The following is a 17012-nucleotide window of genomic DNA, read 5'->3' on the forward strand; positions in this document are numbered from 1 at the left end:
ACAGTTTGGGGCCATTATGACCCATCTGAGTTTGAGATTGCTGGAGTTTGATAGCTGTTTTCTTCACTTGTAAAAATGCACTTACTGAGGTTACTGGACCAAAATGTTAATGCTGCTTTCTCTCCAGATGCTGCTTAACCTGCTCAGTTTTTCTAGCAATTTCTGATTTCATTTCTGGTGTACATTTTGTGGTATATACGTCTGAACAGGTTAGTATTTGTTTGAGTACATTAAGCACCAGCCACTGTGATGATATTACAGGGACTTGATCAGAGTAAGGAAGGTACATTTAGGAGACAGACCAGTGGCTGATGTATTACAGAGTCTACTAGGAGCATTGTAGCCCATATTCATGTAATTTGTAAATAGCTGCAATAACACTTTTATATTGTTTACTAAACAACACTCAAAGGTGGACATCCAAATTCATTCTGGATCATTTCAGGCTTGATTGAACTCACTGTCATTTTAGTATAGTTTGGGCCCAATACCATAAGAAGAAATAATTCATAATATTGGACTGAACTTTTGCAGCATTTGAATGATGTGGAAAATAATGAATCAATTGGTAAAATATAGCATGATCAGAAAAATAACATTCTTATGTTCATAGAAAAAAATTCAAATTTGCATCCAAAATTTGACTGGAAATTTGTGAATCCTGCTAGTGAGCAGAAAGAGGCTTATTTGCATGCTTTTGTATCTCATTAGTACTTAACCTTGCTTCATTTGTGTGCAATTTAATTTTTTCCTATGTTGTGGAAAGAATCTAGTCAGAGACAATTCCCAACATTAGTGCTTGCTCCTCTGGGTCTCTATCTTGAACCTGCCATCAGGGTTTACACCATGTAGTGATCATCTGCACCTGCCATCTATGACATTGGTCAGTACTGGACATGCACCAATCTCACTACATTGTCGTGGCACGCTTCTGAGTGTGGTGCTGGAAAAGCATAGCAGTCAGACAGCATCCAAGGAGCAGGAGAATTGACATTTCAGGCATAAGTCCTTCATCAGGAATGAAGCTTATTGGCCAGGGGCCTGAGAGATAAATGGGAGGGGGGTGGGGCTAGGGGAAAGTAGCTGAGAATGTGATAAGTAGATGAAGGTGGGGGAGAAGGCGATAGGTCAGAGAGGAGGGTGGAACGGATAGGTGGGAAAGGTGATGGGCAGGTCAAGAGGGTGGTGCTGTGTTGGAGGCTTGTGACGGGGATAATGTGGGCGAGGAGATATGAGGAAACTAGTGAAATCCACATTGATCCCTTGTGGTTGCAGGGTCCCAAGGCGGAATATGAGAAGTTCTTCCTCTAGGCATTAGGTGGTTAGGGTTTGGCGATGGAGGAGGCCCAAGACCTGCATATCCTTGGCGGAGTGGGAGGGGGAGTTGAAGTGTTCAGCCACGGGGTAGTGGGGTTAGTTGGTGTGGGTGTCCCAGAGATGTTCTGTGGAACGATCCGCAAGTTGGCGTCCTGTCTCCCCAATGTAGAGGAGACCATATCAGGTAGTGCAGGTAAATTTCTGTTGGATGTGGAAGGATCCTTTAGGGCCTTGGACGGACTTCACCTCCCTCCTCACCTCCATTCAAGGCTCCAAATGATCTTTCCACACTGACAGAAATTTACCTGCACCTCCACCAATGTCATCTACTGTATCTGCACCATGCAGGTCCTGGGCCTCCTCGATCACCAAACCCTAATCACCCAATGCTTGAAGGAAGAATGTCTCATATTCTGCCTTGCGACCCTGCAACCACAAGGGATGAGTGTGGATTTCACCAGTGTCTTCATCTCCCCTCCCCCAACATTATCCCAGTCCCAAGCCTCCGACTCGGCACTGCACACTTGACCTGTCCATTCTATCCCATCTTTCCGCTCCGCCCTCTTCTCCGACCTATCACCTTCTCGCTCACCTTCACCTACCTATCACATTCTCAGCTACCTTTCCCCCAACCCCACCCCACCTCCCATTTATCTCTCAGGCCTCCAGCCCACGAGCCTCATTCCTGATGAAGGGCTTATGCCCGAAACATGGAATCTCCTGCTCTTCGGATGCTGCCTGACTGGCTGTGCTTTTGCTGCACCACACTTTCGACTGCATCTGCAGTCCTCACTTTCTCCCCTGGCACACTTCTGATTCACTTAGAATATATTTCACCTCTTGAATGCTACACTTTGGATCACATTAATAAGATTTCATTCTAAAGCTGCTGCCAGGCTACTTTGCACATGCAGACAAGTGCCATCTTCCACAGTGGAAGCTGAGAATATTGATCATCTTCTGCATGATAGAATACTACGGAGTTGAGTGCAACAAGCCAGACAGAACTTAATTGACACCTAGTTCCATTAGCTGTGAGCTGGGTATGATAATCATTTACTAACTGTAATTGTGTTTTTTCTTGAAAGGCAAATGGTTCCTGTTTGTTCCCAGAAGTAAATGGAACTTGATTACTTTTGTTGTTGTTCAATAAAAGTTAGTGTTTTCAACCACTTGAAGGCTTCCAGTATGTAATTCTCCCACATTGAACAGTGAGAAGTTATTGGGCATGAGAAAAAGAATAGCACTCCCTCAAACATGGTATCATGCATCTAGATTCTCGTAGCTGCAGTTACAATGAGTGGTGATCAGACAGAGGATGGACGTAAAATGTGAGCTTCTATTTGCAATGAATGAAGTGTCAGTCATGCTACCTATGCCCTTAGAAGCTTTTCTTTTCCATTTCTCTCCCACTACTTGCATAATGAAGGGCAGTTTCTGGTTGGCAGTGTTTGACCTTGCACAGCTGAGCTTTAAACATGGTGCTGGCAGTGGAAATCAAAAAAAAAGTCTCAACAGTGGCAAGTATTTTTGTTGCTGATGCGTACACAACAGCATGTGCAGGGTTTGTTACAGGCACAGAATGCATACATAACAATGCACAATAACATGGGAAAACTCACTGGGGCTCACCTATTACAGCAGTTAATGCACCCCCCCTAGCCATCCACTCATTTGTCATCTCACACATTCACTAATATTCATCATGGACCATTATACCCATTTTATAGTAACCAGTCCCATAAATACTGAGCACATCCTGCCTGATTTTTAACTCTACAACATCATGACAAATTTCCCAACAGACACATTGTTCCACTTTTCTGTCAAAGTAAGGGTAAGATCCAGCAATACATGCGGAGCAGAGTTGAAGCACGGAACATTCAGAAGGAACAACAATCTGATGATAATTCCCATCCCTCAGAAGATCCTAACCAGTGTTTTTATCAAGTAAAACAACTTGGCTTATTGAAGTAATAAGAATTTTGGACAAAGATAAATGTATGTATAAACAACTTTAAAAAAAATCTTGGGGCGTTTGGCTGGAAGTGAAACAGTATTTCATCTGCTTAAAGTTTTTAAAGTACTAAAGGCTTTGAGTATTTTAAAATCTTTCTTCCCCGTATTCCAGCAGTGACTAGTACTGTACTGAAAAGTAGCTTAATTTTTATAGTGACCACCAGCATCTATTTTTAATCTCAAATGGTTCATCTGAAAAAGCATTAAAAAACACAAAGAAGAATGGAAGAGAAAAATGAAACTCAGATCAAGCAGACTTGGTCATGAAGCAGAATTTCTCTTGCCTTTGGAAGGGAATGCCTTCATATTTCTTTGTTTTGAAAAGGTGGCTAAGTAAGAGGATCAGCAAGAAGTCGGAAAATATAAACTGAATTCACATATAGTACAACTTAATTGAACTTTCTGAAGCAACTCCAGTTCCAAATAGTAGTAATGTTTTCAAATGCAAATGGGGACACCTACAGGACACTGTAGAGATGACAACAATTACAACTAGAATCAGACAACAAGTCCGTTATTTGTTCTACAAAAGTCATAGAATGGTTACAGCACAAAGGAGGCAATTTGTCCCATTACGTTCTTGCCAACATTGTGTTACTTGGCTCACCCCATACCTTGCCCTTTCCCTGTAAATCTGCAAAGTTTTTCATTTCAGGTAATTATCCAATTCACTTGGAATGCCATGTTTAAATCTACTTTTATTTTATAAGGCCTACAAAATACACCCAGTAACTTTTTTTAAAGAAATAAATGTCACAATTCATTCAATAATTTGAACATAAAATATAGTTCATTCTTATCGCTACTCTTGATTTATATATAAAGTTCATGATATTATGTTTCCAGTGCAACTTATATTACATGCCTGAAGCATACCTCCTTGCCCTCCCTAACCCCACCCCACTCACCCCTAGCTGCTGCGCTTCTTGAGTGGATTTTAAAAATCAGCAGTTTCTATTGCCATCAAAATCAGAGTTGGTGAGATGGAGTTGTGGGAAAAATAACATACTTCTGAACATTCTTCACTGCCAACTCTTCCTTCTTTTCCAAGGATGTTGGTGCATATTACATTTGGCTGAAGACAAGCCTGCAATAAAAATACTTCAGGCATCAAATTCTAAGTATCTATTGCAGTCAGACTTTCCAAGAATAAAAACACATTCAAAATATTTAAATCCATTCAACTAGTTTATCCTTTATGATTATAAATATGTCATTCAAGTACTTAGGTCTTGATAAAAGTAAGTATTCACATTCATAGTCCTGTGTCAAAATCTGTAAGCAACTGGAACTGCCAAACTGTGAACTGACAGGTACCCTACAGGGATAACGATAGATTGAGTTGAAATGACAGGCACTATTTTGTTTGAGCTGACCACTGTTCAAAAAACAAACATTGAAAAGGCAGGAGATTTAAAGACCTTGGAAGTTGTAATGGGATTTAAATGCATTGACACCCTGATAGTCCCACAATGAAGTTTAACCATTTTTCATGCATATACATCTACTTTGGGCAATTCCAAAAAGTATCTGACCCTACCCTAAGGGTGCCTTACTTTGCTCAAGGGAATACCTGACCTAAGAGATAAATTATACTCTATGTCTCCAAATAACTTCAGTAGCTTTATACTTTTCCTCTCAGAGCTAAAGACTATGTGTCATGTTTTAACATCCCTAATAAAACTAGTTTTGTTTGATGGTCACTGCCTTTTTCACACCCAGCCATGATTATATAAAATAAAATCTCCCCGATCATACACCTCCCCCGGTCCTCTGTAGAAGATGATGGGTGCAACTTTGCATAAGTCAGTGACCCTCATCATATACATAAAAATTCAGGCATTAATCTTAAGAAAATAAGAAAGAGACAATCGATGAGAATTGTTGAATTTGAGAGTTCAGTTACAAAATCACTTTTGCTCATAAGAATACTATGACTGATTTGACTCCTATGTTCTGCTATGAGAGATTACCTCAAGGAAGTTATCTCACATGATTTCTCCTCGACACCAAACAAACCATGGACCCATTTATGATGCCAAGCGCAACTTAAGAGCTCAGGGATCTGGGACTTTCTGAAAACTTTCTATACAGAGGCAGAGTTCTTTGATTTTTCTGAGATTGCAGATGCTCCCACCAATGCCCTTAACTCATTACCTAGCAGAGGCAGAGATCTATGCATTGTTATACACACTCCGCATTCAAATGAGCAAATCAAACTCCAACACATTGTTAGCCCAGTAATTTTAGCATTCATTGTCACTTAGTCAAACAAAACTTTAATTTTCATGCTCCCATAAAATTTGCCAATCATTTCTACCAAAACGTTTGAATTCAACATATCTAGATCTGAACATATTTTCCATATGTTTTAATCAACAAAGCTCACAATATGTAAGTGTATGAGCTCATAATCATCTCTCAGACTTATGCAAGACTGTGTAAAGAGGAAAAAGATAATCCACGTGGATAGTTTGGGAACTTTAAACTTATGAAGTTTAATGGTAAATTCATTTTGAAATAATCCTCTAACTGAATCTAACAATAAATTTGCATGGAAGAATATTTAATAGTACACGACAGTCATAAATTCCTAACCCTTTGAGAATTTAATTCAATGATGCATTAAAACAATCCAGCATTCATTACATCACTATTGACAGGGCTCTGCACTTGGCTGAATTTTTCAAAGAATATCAAACACAGATATTCTTTAGATACTTTCCTTTGTTTTTAGTCAGACGCATCATAGCCAAAATGGTGCCAGAGCCTCGATTTCAGCAATTCAGTCCCTGCATTTGACATCCATCATTTGCACCAAGGTGGAGGATAAGGGCAAGTCACTCTTTGGACATCTGTGGTTCATAGAGGAATGTCCATGTTTAAAAGTGCCTTCAAACAGTTGAAATTCTGCTACTGGAATGTTCAAGATACTTAGGGGCTTATGAATACAAATGTATTTTTTTATTAAGGATTAAATAATTCGTGGAAGTTTACTTTCTATAAGAGACTTAGTAATTGAAGGAATTTAAATGCAATGAATGAGTTTTCATGAAGTTTTGTTTTAATATTGAAATTTACAAAGATATTTTAAAACTTTATTTCATCTCACCTTAGCTCCTGAGGTCTATACATGGTAATTGTTGGCATGGGGCTAAATTGCAGAGGTAGTAAATGGAGCAGCATGTGTTAGCATGAGTTGGTACTAAGTTGGTAAAGGGGTATTAAGAGCTGTATGTGGATTTGGGGCACAGGTTGACATTTGAGAGCATGAGTTAGCATGGATGAAGCATAGAAAATGTGTGAAAAAGGCTAGAAGGATTTTTAAAAATATATTGGGACAGAGAGCACTGAGGTGAGTCTTTTAACCTGGCCACTGCATCGTCACATTGGCTGTTTGCAAATCTTTTCTGGGGTGGCAGACCAGACTCCAGTTATCACCAACACCTCGCCTCACCCCCCCCCACCCCAACCCAGAAAAAAGGTTCAAAACTCTGGACACTTTGGGAAATTTGGTATATTTCCAACCTTACACTTGATTCAGGAATGAAAATGCAGCCTGTAGCATCTGAATAATGACAGCATGCATACTGCTACTATTTTTGAGTATGAACGAACTTTCAGCCAGTTGGTATAAAAGTCACGATTTGAGTGATGTAAAAATGCCAATGCATACAAAGGAGAATGAGTTAAGTTTGAATTTGTCCCTTAGTTTCTTCTATACCTTAAGGAAGTTCTAGACTGGCATGAGTTACCTGTCAACTGAATCTAGCTTTTTCTTTGCACCTGACTGAAACATCTGAAGAATATCTGTGTTTGAGGTTATGTTCATGCTCCATAAACCTTTGAAAAGTTCAGCAAAGTGCAGAATCCTGTCTATAGTGATGGAATGAATGCTGGATTGTTTTAATGCATCTTTGGAGCTCCCTCTGTGATAATCATATATTGCAAAATCAGTTTTGCAGCATTAATTCTACAATTAAACACCCTAGCTTGTGTCAACAGACTGCTAGTAAAATTGCAAATAGCCATAGCATGTTGTTATATGTTTTAAAAAAAACTTAAAAGGCTTGACAGCTTGACAGTTTAATTGACGGTGTCTAAGTTTTACACAGATTCTTAACCTACTTCTTTCTGCCACAAAAAAGGTACTAATTCAAAAGACATCATAGGTTTCTCATAAAGGTTATCTTACCTCTCCTGAAGGGCACCTTATGTCTTACAATAGGAAACCTTACCACTTAGAATAGAATAATCTTTATTGTCACATATACTCCATGAGTATAGTGAAAAGTTTATACGTGCCAATTACATCTTACAGGCAAAAATGCGTAGGCACAGTTTCTTTAGTTACACAATTTTAGACAATAGAGAAATAAAATGTCCAGCACTACCAAAATAAAATTTCAGTACAGTAGACCATGCTGGCACCAAGCTTCCAGTCAGCCTCAGGCTGTGGCTCCAGACCACGTCATAGACAGGTCATGCCGGGAGGCTGGAAGTTTGCCATGCCGGGCGGTCGCTTTGCCACGCCAAGAGGCTGATGTGGGAGGATGGGAGGCCACCACACTGGGAGGCAGTGCGCCAAGCCAGGAGGCTGCCATGCCACACCAGGAGACCACTGCACCAGTCGGGAATGACACCATGCCATAAGCACCCTACTCTGCTGCCATCTTGCAACACCTCTCTCCAAAAATGCTCCCTATCACAAAATAATTCCAGCATATTTAGATCTTTCTCTCAAATGTATAAAATCCTGTAGTGTCTTGGACATTCCAATACAATTTTAACTGTTTGAAGGCACTTCTAAATGTGCATATTCCTCTATGAACTACAGTTGTCCAGAGTGTGACTTGCCCTTATTCCTCTACCTTGGTGCAAATGATGGATGTCAAGTGCAGGGATTGAACTGTTGCAATCGAGGCTCTGGCACCATTTTGGCTATGTTGCAGAATGGTTCCAGTTTTGTGTAAATTCAAGCCAAGATGTGAATATGATAAGAGCATAGAGTGAATATCTAAACTCAATGCATCTAATAATTAATGCTAACAAGCTGCCTTTTTCCAACAAGCAAACCCCTGAATGGACATTCAATGACTGTAATACATATTTCATGATGTAGAATTCTGCAGCCAGTTTAATTGATGTTTTGTTTATAAATTGTAGTTGCATTTCACATTAGAATCCAATAATTGACAATAAAAACAATTTTAAAACTATAATTACCAGACAGTTATGAAGTTTCAATGTTACTTTGCAATAAAATTGAATCCCAGTTCCAGAATGGTTAAACTAGTTCATTGTTTGTTTGGGCTTCAATCCCTGACATGATTCTCCAAACATTGACATTTTTATTCGTTCATTTTTGAGGTGGTGATCATGTCTTTTGGTTTTTTATTCTACAATGAATATATTCATGATTTAGGTTGAACAGTCAAAGTGTTTAGAAATTCATTTGTAGCCTGCTTTCGTCCATACCTCTGGTTTTGTGGAGTAGCAATCCCACTATGGAATAAGTGATACACTGTCCCTTTCAATACCAGACATGTAAACAGAAGCCAACTAAGCCTCAACTGAACTTATGACGATGAAAAAAACCCAGAGATCGGACATAAATGAATAACTGTTGAGACAGGACACTAGATAGTTCAACATTTTCCTTTACTTACAGAAGATATTTTTATGATATGCCCAGAATAATTGAAGTAAATAAGCTTTGTTGCTGGTCTGCATTTGGCTAACTCCCAAATTCCATGGGCTAGTACTTAAGAACTGGTCAATATGGACAAAATCTCTACAAATGCATTTATATAAATAATTAGAATTAATGATATGTTTGGTTTAAGATCACTGTGATCAGTTGAGTGTTTAGCATTTTACACGTTTTAGGATACACAGAATGAACAGATCTCATTCTGCTCCTTACATTTCACCCTTAAATCTTGATAATTTAACTTCTCACTTTTAACTAGCTGTATGTTCTGAAAATCCTATAGCACATTATATTTAGTGTTGGACAAATTTAGTTCTGAATAATTTTCGTGGCTGACCAACTTGCTTTATCTTAATTACACTGAAAAAAATTATCTGACATCACTACAAGAACATCCACTACATCCAGCTGAATTTGTTAGTTACTTCATGAATACATCAAAAATGTGTTGCATAAACATGTAGAAATGGAGATGTTCATACAGAAGTATGCATCGAATAAGTACATTATAATTCACAGCCATTCATTCACAGAAAAGTTGGAAAGGCATATAAAGAGGCCATTATTGTTTGTACTACCACTATACTTTGGATACCAATTACAGGCCTTTTGACTTGAGGTCATTAGAATACTATATTTACTCTACATTACATTGTTCCCCAAAATGGCTTCTAGCCGGTGCATCTGCTGTTCGCGAGACTTATTATATTCTCACAAAGTAGTCTAATTAAGCTTCTACCTTGCGTTGTGCCAGTAATGCCTAAATAGCACAGTCACCACTTTGCTAAATGAGTGCTGAAATGAATTTTAATTCCTTTTATTTATTCTTGCTTTTACAGGGACTGAGGTTTTCTCAAGTACTGGCTGTACCTATTGTGTTTATTTTATCAAAAGTGAGAGGTGTTTATACAATAAAAAGTATATAAAGAAAACAAAAGAAAAGGGAAAATATAAGACCTGAATTCTTGCTCCAGAGAGCTCTCTATCTTCGGGTTCTCCAACTTCCCATCAGGAATCTAAGGTGAAGGCATTGCAGGCAACAGTTCTGCACAACTGTATGGTAAGGTGGTTCACAGACTCCCAACCCAACCATTAATTCTGCGACACTGGAATCTGTGGGCTATAGATACGTTGATTGTGGGCAGTTGCATCCTGTTTTTAGTTACTTCAAAAGCTTCATGTTCTTTTGCTTGCCCTTCGGCCCTGTGCTCCTTATTTTTGGGCATTTGGTGAGGAGGGGGGACGGGCAGGTTGGAGGACTTCTTCACGGGCATGCTCCTGAGCCCTGACCAATGTAGCCATTAATAGGTCCAGGCAGCGGTCTATGGAGGGGACTGAAATTTGTGACTGCCTGCTCCTCTTCTGTGACTATATTTGTGCCCATGTGTCCTTGAAAAAGGAGCATTTGTTGTCCACTAACAGCCTCCAGAGAAGGGTGGGCACCACAGGGGACCTGAAGACATAGCCTTAGAGTAAAGGGAAGACCTTTTAGAATAGAGATAAGGAGAAACTTCTTCAGCCAGAGAGTGGCAAATCTATGGAACTCATTGCCATAGTAGGCTGTTGAGGCCAGGTAATTTAGTATATTTAAGACTGATGGGCAGAGGGGGTGTGGTGGCCATGTTGGTAAGGGATGATATTCAGTCCCTTGCGCGGGGGGACCTAGAATCAGGGGATGTAGAGTCAGTATGGATAGAGCTGAGAAATTCTAAGGGTAAAAAGACCCACTTTGGAGTTATCTACAGGCCCCCAAACAGTAGTCTGGATGTCGGATGTAAGTTGAATCAGCAGCTGAAATTGGCCTGTCACAAAGATGTTACTACAGTTGTTATGGGGGATTTCAACATGCAAGTAGACTGGGAGAATCAGGATGGTATTGGACCTCAAGAAAGAGACTTTGTGGAGTGCCTCTGAGATGGATTCTTAGAACAGGTGGTGCTGGAGCCTACCAGGGAGAAGGCAATTCTGGATCTGGTATTGTGCAACGAACCAGAATTAATCAGGGACCTCGAAGTGAAGGAGCCATTGGGAAGTAGTGACCATAATACAATAACCTTCCATCTGCAAGTTGAGAGGGAGAGGGTACAATTGGAAGTGACAATGTTCCTGTTGAATAAAGGGAACTATGGAGCTATGAGGGAGGAGCTGGCCAAAGTTCAATGGTGCAATACCTTAGCAGGGATGACAGTGGAGGAACAATGACAGATACTTCTGTGTATAATGCAGAAGATGCAGGATCAGTTCATTCCAAAAAGGAAGAAAGATCCTAGGAGGAGGCATGGGTGGCCGTGGATGACGAGGGAAGTTAAAAAACATATAAAGTCAAAAGAGAAAAAGTATAACATAGCAAAGATAAGTGGGAAAATGGAGGACTGGGAAGCTTTTAAAGAATAACAGAGGATTACTAAGAAGGAAATACACAGAAAAAAAATGAGGTACGAAGGTAAACTGGCCAAAAATATAAAGGAGGATAGTAAAAGCTTTTTTAGATATGTGAAAAGCAAAAAAATGGTTAAGACTAAAATTGGGCCCTTGAAGACAGAAACAGGGGAATATTTTACGGGGAACAAAAAGATGGCAGAAGAATTGAATTGATACTTCAGATCTGTGGTCACTGGGGAAGACACAAGCAATCTCCCTGAGGTAACAGTGGCTGAAGGACCTGAACTTAAGGGAATTTATATTTGCCAGGAATTGGTGTTGGAGAGACTGTTAGGACTGAAGGTTGATAAGTCCCCGGGGCCTGATGGTCTACATCCCAGGGTACTGAAGGAGGTGGCTCGAGAAATCGTGGATGCGTTGGTGATTATTTTCAGAGTTCGATAGATTCGGGATCAGTTCCTGCGGATTGGAGGGTGGCTAATGTTGTACCACTTTTTAAGAAAGGTGGGAGAGAGAAAGCAGGAAATTATAGACCAGTTAGTCTGACCTCAGTGGTGGGAAAGATGCTGGAGTCTATTATAAAGGATGAAATTACAACACATCTGGATAGTAGTAACAGGATAGGTCAGAGTCAGCATGGATTTATGAAGGGGAAATCATGCTTGACTAATCTTCTGGAATTTTTTGAGGATGTAACTCTGAAGATGGATGAGGGAGATCCAGTTGATGTAGTGTACCTGGACTTTCAGAAAGCTTTTGATAAAGTCCCACATAGGAGGTTAGTGAGCACAATTAAGGTGCATGGTATTGGGGGCAAAGTACTAACTTGGATTGAAAGTTGGTTGGCTGACAGGAAACAAAGAGTAGTGATAAACGGCTCCATTTCGTAATGGCAGGCAGTGACCAGTGGGGTACCGCAGGGATCAGTGCTGGGACTGCAGCTTTTTACAATATATATTAATGATATAGAAGATGGTATTAGTAATAACATTAGCAAATTTGCTGATGATACTAAGTTAGGTGGCAGGGTGAAATGTGAGGAGGATGTTAGGAGATTACAGGATGACCTGGACAAGTTAGGTGAGTGGTCAGATGCATGGCAGATGCAGTTTAATGTGGATAAATGTATGGTTATCCACTTTGGTGGCAAGAACAGGAAGGCAGATTACTACCTAAATGGAATCAATTTAGGTAAAGGGGCAGTACAAAGAGATCTGGGTGTTCTTGTACACCAGTCAATGAAGGTAAGCATGCAGCTACAGCAGGTAGTGAAGAAGGCTAATAGCATGCCGGCCTTCATAACAAGAGGGATTGAGCATAGAAGCAAAGAGGTTCTTCTGCAGCTGTACAGGGCCCTGGTGAGCATTGTGTGCAGTTCTGGTCTCCAAATTTGAGGAAAGACGTTCTGGCTATTGAGGGAGTGCAGCGTAGGTTCACAAGGTCAATTCCTGGAATGGCGGAACTACCTTACGCTGAAAGACTGGAGCGACTGGGCGTGTATACCCTTGAGCTTAGAAGACTGAGAGGGGATCTGATTGAGACATATAGGATTATTAAAGGATTGGACACTCTGGAGGCAGGAAACATGTTTCCGCTGATGGGTGAGTCCCGAACCAAAGGACACAGCTTAAAAATACGGAGTAGACCATTTAGGACAGAGATGAGGAGAAACTTCTTCACCCAGAGAGTGGTGGCTGTGTGGAATGCTCTGCCCCAGAGGGCAGTGGAGGCCCAGTCTCTGGATTCATTTAAGAAAGAGTTGGATAGAGCTCTCAAGGATAGTGGAATCAAGGGTTATGGAGATAAGGCAGGAACAGGATACTGATTAAGGATGATCAGCCATGATCATATTGAATGGTGGTGCAGGCTCGAGGGGCAGAATGGCCTACTCCTGCACCTATTGTCTATTGTCTACATCAAGGGAATCAAGGGACAAACCGGGAGAATGGGGTTGAGAAACTTATCAGCCATGATTGAATGGCAGAGCAGACTTGATGGGCTGAATGGCCTAATTTTTGCTCCTATGTCTTATGTCTGGACTCTAATACCTCTCCCTGCACACCATTTTGATTTAATTCATCCCGTGTTCTTTCCTGCCTTCTGCTTTTATTGCTGTTGTTGCACTGTCCTTGGTGGTCAGTGCTTGTCAATTGTGAACTGTTTAAATTTAAAAATCACATAACACCAGGTTATAGTCCAACAGGTTTAATTGGAAGCACACTAGTTTTCGGGGCACTGCTCCTTCATCAGGTGATAGGCACAGAATTTTTCGCAAAAATTTACAGTGTGATGTAACTGAAATTATACATTGAAAAATACCTTGATTGTCTGTTGAGTCTTTCATCTGTTTGAATACCATGATAGTTTCACTTCTTTCATGTGTAAATTTCAAACCCTTTTTTTAAAACATGATTTGGAGATGCCGGTGTTGGACTGGGGTGTACAAAGTTAAAAATCACACAACACCAGGTTATAGTCCAACAGGTTTAATTGGAAGCACACTAGCTTTCAGGAGCGACGCTCCTTCAAGTTACATTGTACTTTGCTCAAAAACTGCATACATTCATGTAGAACTCTGAGCTCAAAAACTGGATGAATTTATGTAAAACTGTTATCTCACTTTTTAGATTAGAATCAATCTAAACATCATGGCATAGACAGAGAACACAGGGGGCTAACACCTTCAACATATTGTCTAGCTATCACCATTGTTAACAGCTAACCCGAGAATGCAACTTTAAAAAAAAGGTTTTGTGATTTACACATGAAAGAAGTGAAACTATCACTGTATTCTAACAGATGAAAGGCTTAACAGACAATCAATTTTTCAATGTATAATTTCAGTTACATCACACTGTAAATTTTTGCTATAAATTCTGTGTTACGATCGAGCCCTCCACTATCACTTGATGAAGGAGCATCGCTCCAAAAGCTAGTTTGCTTCCAATTAAACCTGTTGGACTATAATCTGGTGTTGTGTGATTTTTAACTTTTTTTTAAAGTTGTATTCTCAGGTTAGCTGTAACAATGAGTGTTAGCTGGACAATATGTTGAAGGTGTTAGCCCCCTGTCTTCTCTGTCTATGCCATGATGTTTAGATTGATTCTAATCTGAAAAGTGAGATAACAGAGTTTTATATGAATTCATGCAGCTTTTGAGCAAAGTGCAATGTAACTCTGCAAGTACAAATTCACCCCACAAAATATATGTGTGCATGTGGGTCTTTGTCTGTTTGTGTGTGTCTGTCTGTCTGAATTGGGGGTTGAGAGTGTGAGAGAGAGTGTATATGTGTGTGTAGTGAGTGTAGAATGTCTTAAGTCTGTGAGGGGGTGCATGTGTGAGTGTGGGAGTGTGTGTATATGTAAGGGTGTTTGTGAGTGTTTGTGTGCGTGTCTGTGTACATGTGTGTCCGTGTGTATGTGTGTATAGGAGTGTCTGTATGTGTGTGTGTGTGTGTGTAGGAGTGTCTGTGTGTGTGTATAGTGCAATGGCCGTCACGCATGCACCCCCTCACAGACTTAAGACACTCTACACTCACTACACACACATATACGCTCTCTCTCACACTCACAACCCACCCCCCCAACCCAGTCAGACAGACACACACACACAAACAGACAAAGACTCACATGCACACATATATTTTGTGGGGTGAATTTGTACTTGCAGAGTTACATTGTACTTTGCTCAAAAACTGCATGAATTCATGTAAAAGTCTGTTATCTCACTTTTCAGATTAGAATCAATCTAAACATCATGGCGTAGACAGAGAACACAGGGGGCTAACACCTTCAACATATTGTCTAGCTAACACTCATTGTTACAGCTAATCTCAGAATGCAACTTTTTAAAAAAAGGGTTTTATGATTTACACATGAAAGAAGTGAAACTATCATGGTATTCAAACAGATGAAAGACTCAACAGACAATCAAGGTATTTTTCAATGTATAATTTCAGTTACATCACACTGTAAATTTTTGCTATAAATTCTGTGCCTTAGAATTGTGTCGTCCTCTATCACCTGATGAAGGAGCAGCGCTCGAAAGCTAGTGTGCTTCCAATTAAACCTATTGGACGATAACCTGGTGTTGTGTGATTTTTAACTTTGTACACCCCAGTCCAACACAGGCATCTCCGAATCGTGAACTGTTTAGTTCTTCTAATTAGTTAATTTGTTATGAGTTTACATAAGTAAGACCAAATTCCTGCCCCAGGAGAGAGCTCTCTATGTGGAGTCATTCTGCTTCAGTCTGGGTGGAGCAAACAGCAGTTGTCAACTGGTGATGGACTCCCAGTCCAACTGTTTATTTTGTAGCACTGTGCACTTAGTGGACAACATATACACTGGTTATGGGCAATTGCACTCCCTTCCTAGTTATTTTGAAACCTTGTTATTGTTCTTTTAGTTGTAATTCAGCCCCATGCTCCTGATTGATATGGATGGGGTAGACAGGCCAGAGAACCTCTCTGTAGGCTTGCTCGTGGGCCTGGCTACATAGAACATAGTACATTACAATGCAGTACAGGCCCGTCGTACAACCTGTCATACCAATCTGAAGCCCATTCTAACCTACACTATTCCATGTACATCCATATGCTTGTCCAATGACGACTTAAATGTACTTAAAGTTGGCAAATCTACTACCGTTGCAGGCAAAGCATTCCATACCCTTTGGGCGGCACGGTGGCACAGTGGTTAGCACTGCTGCCTCACAGCGCCAGAGACCCGGGTTCAATTCCCGCCTCAGGCGACTCTGTGTGTGGAGTTTGCACATTCTCCCTGTGCCTGCGTGGGTTTCCTCCGGGTGCTCCGGTTTCCTCCAAAAATGTGCAGGTAAGGTGAATTGGCCATGCTAAATTGCCCGTAGTGTTAGGTAAGGGGTAAATGTAGGGGTATGGGTGGGTTGCGCTTCGGCGGGTCGGTGTGGACTTGTTGGGCCGAAGGGCCTGCTTCCACACTGTAATCTAATCTAATCTAAAACCCTGACTACTCTCTGAGTAAAGAAACTACCTCTGACATCTATCCGATATCTATCACCCCTCAATTTAAAGCTATGCCCCCTTGTGCTCGCCGTCACCATACTTGGAAAAAGGCTCTCCCTGTCCACCCTATCTAACCCTCTGATTATCTTATATGTCTCTATTAAGTCACCTCTCAACCTTCTTCTCTCTAACAAAAACAGCCTCAAGTCCCTCAGCCTTTCCTCGTAAAACCTTCCCTCCATACTAGGCAACATCCTAGTAAATCTCCTCTGCACCCTTTCCAAAGCTTCCACATCCTTCTTATAATGTGGAGACCAGAACTGTACACAATACTCCAAGTGCGGCCACACCAGAGTTTTGTACAGCTGCAGCATAACCTCATGGTTCCGGAACTCGGTCCCTCTATTAATAAAAGCTAAAACATTGTAAGCCTTCTTAACAACCCTGTCAACCTGGGTGGCAACTTTCAAGGATCTATGTACGTGGACACCGAGATCTCTCTGCTCATCTACACTACCAAGGATCTTACCATTAGCCCAGTACTTTGTAATCCGGTTATTCCGACCAAAGTGAATCGCCTCACACTTGTCCGCATTA

At 40.7% G+C, this 17012-nt stretch overlaps 1 protein-coding gene across 8 annotated transcripts in view; it reads right to left on the reverse strand.

Annotated features, from left to right (window-relative positions):
* Positions 1 to 17012, reverse strand: part of znf469 (zinc finger protein 469) — a 1011390-nt gene that overhangs the window by 18999 nt on the left and 975379 nt on the right. For 6 of the 8 annotated variants that reach the window (XM_087995825.1, XM_087995828.1, XM_087995827.1 and 3 more), the window contains one exon: positions 4245 to 4423. The exons of 1 other annotated variant lie outside the window; for it this stretch is intronic. The gene's annotated coding sequence lies outside the window, so the exon portion shown is untranslated. The remainder of the gene's footprint in view (positions 1 to 4244; positions 4424 to 17012) is intronic. One more of the 8 variants, XM_087995832.1, reaches the window with a different exon arrangement.

Source organism: Chiloscyllium plagiosum, unplaced genomic scaffold (assembly GCF_037043375.1).
Source record: "Chiloscyllium plagiosum isolate Xiang-an unplaced genomic scaffold, Cpla_swu_hap1 HiC_scaffold_17, whole genome shotgun sequence".
In the NCBI taxonomy this organism is placed as follows: Eukaryota; Metazoa; Chordata; class Chondrichthyes; order Orectolobiformes; family Hemiscylliidae; genus Chiloscyllium; species Chiloscyllium plagiosum.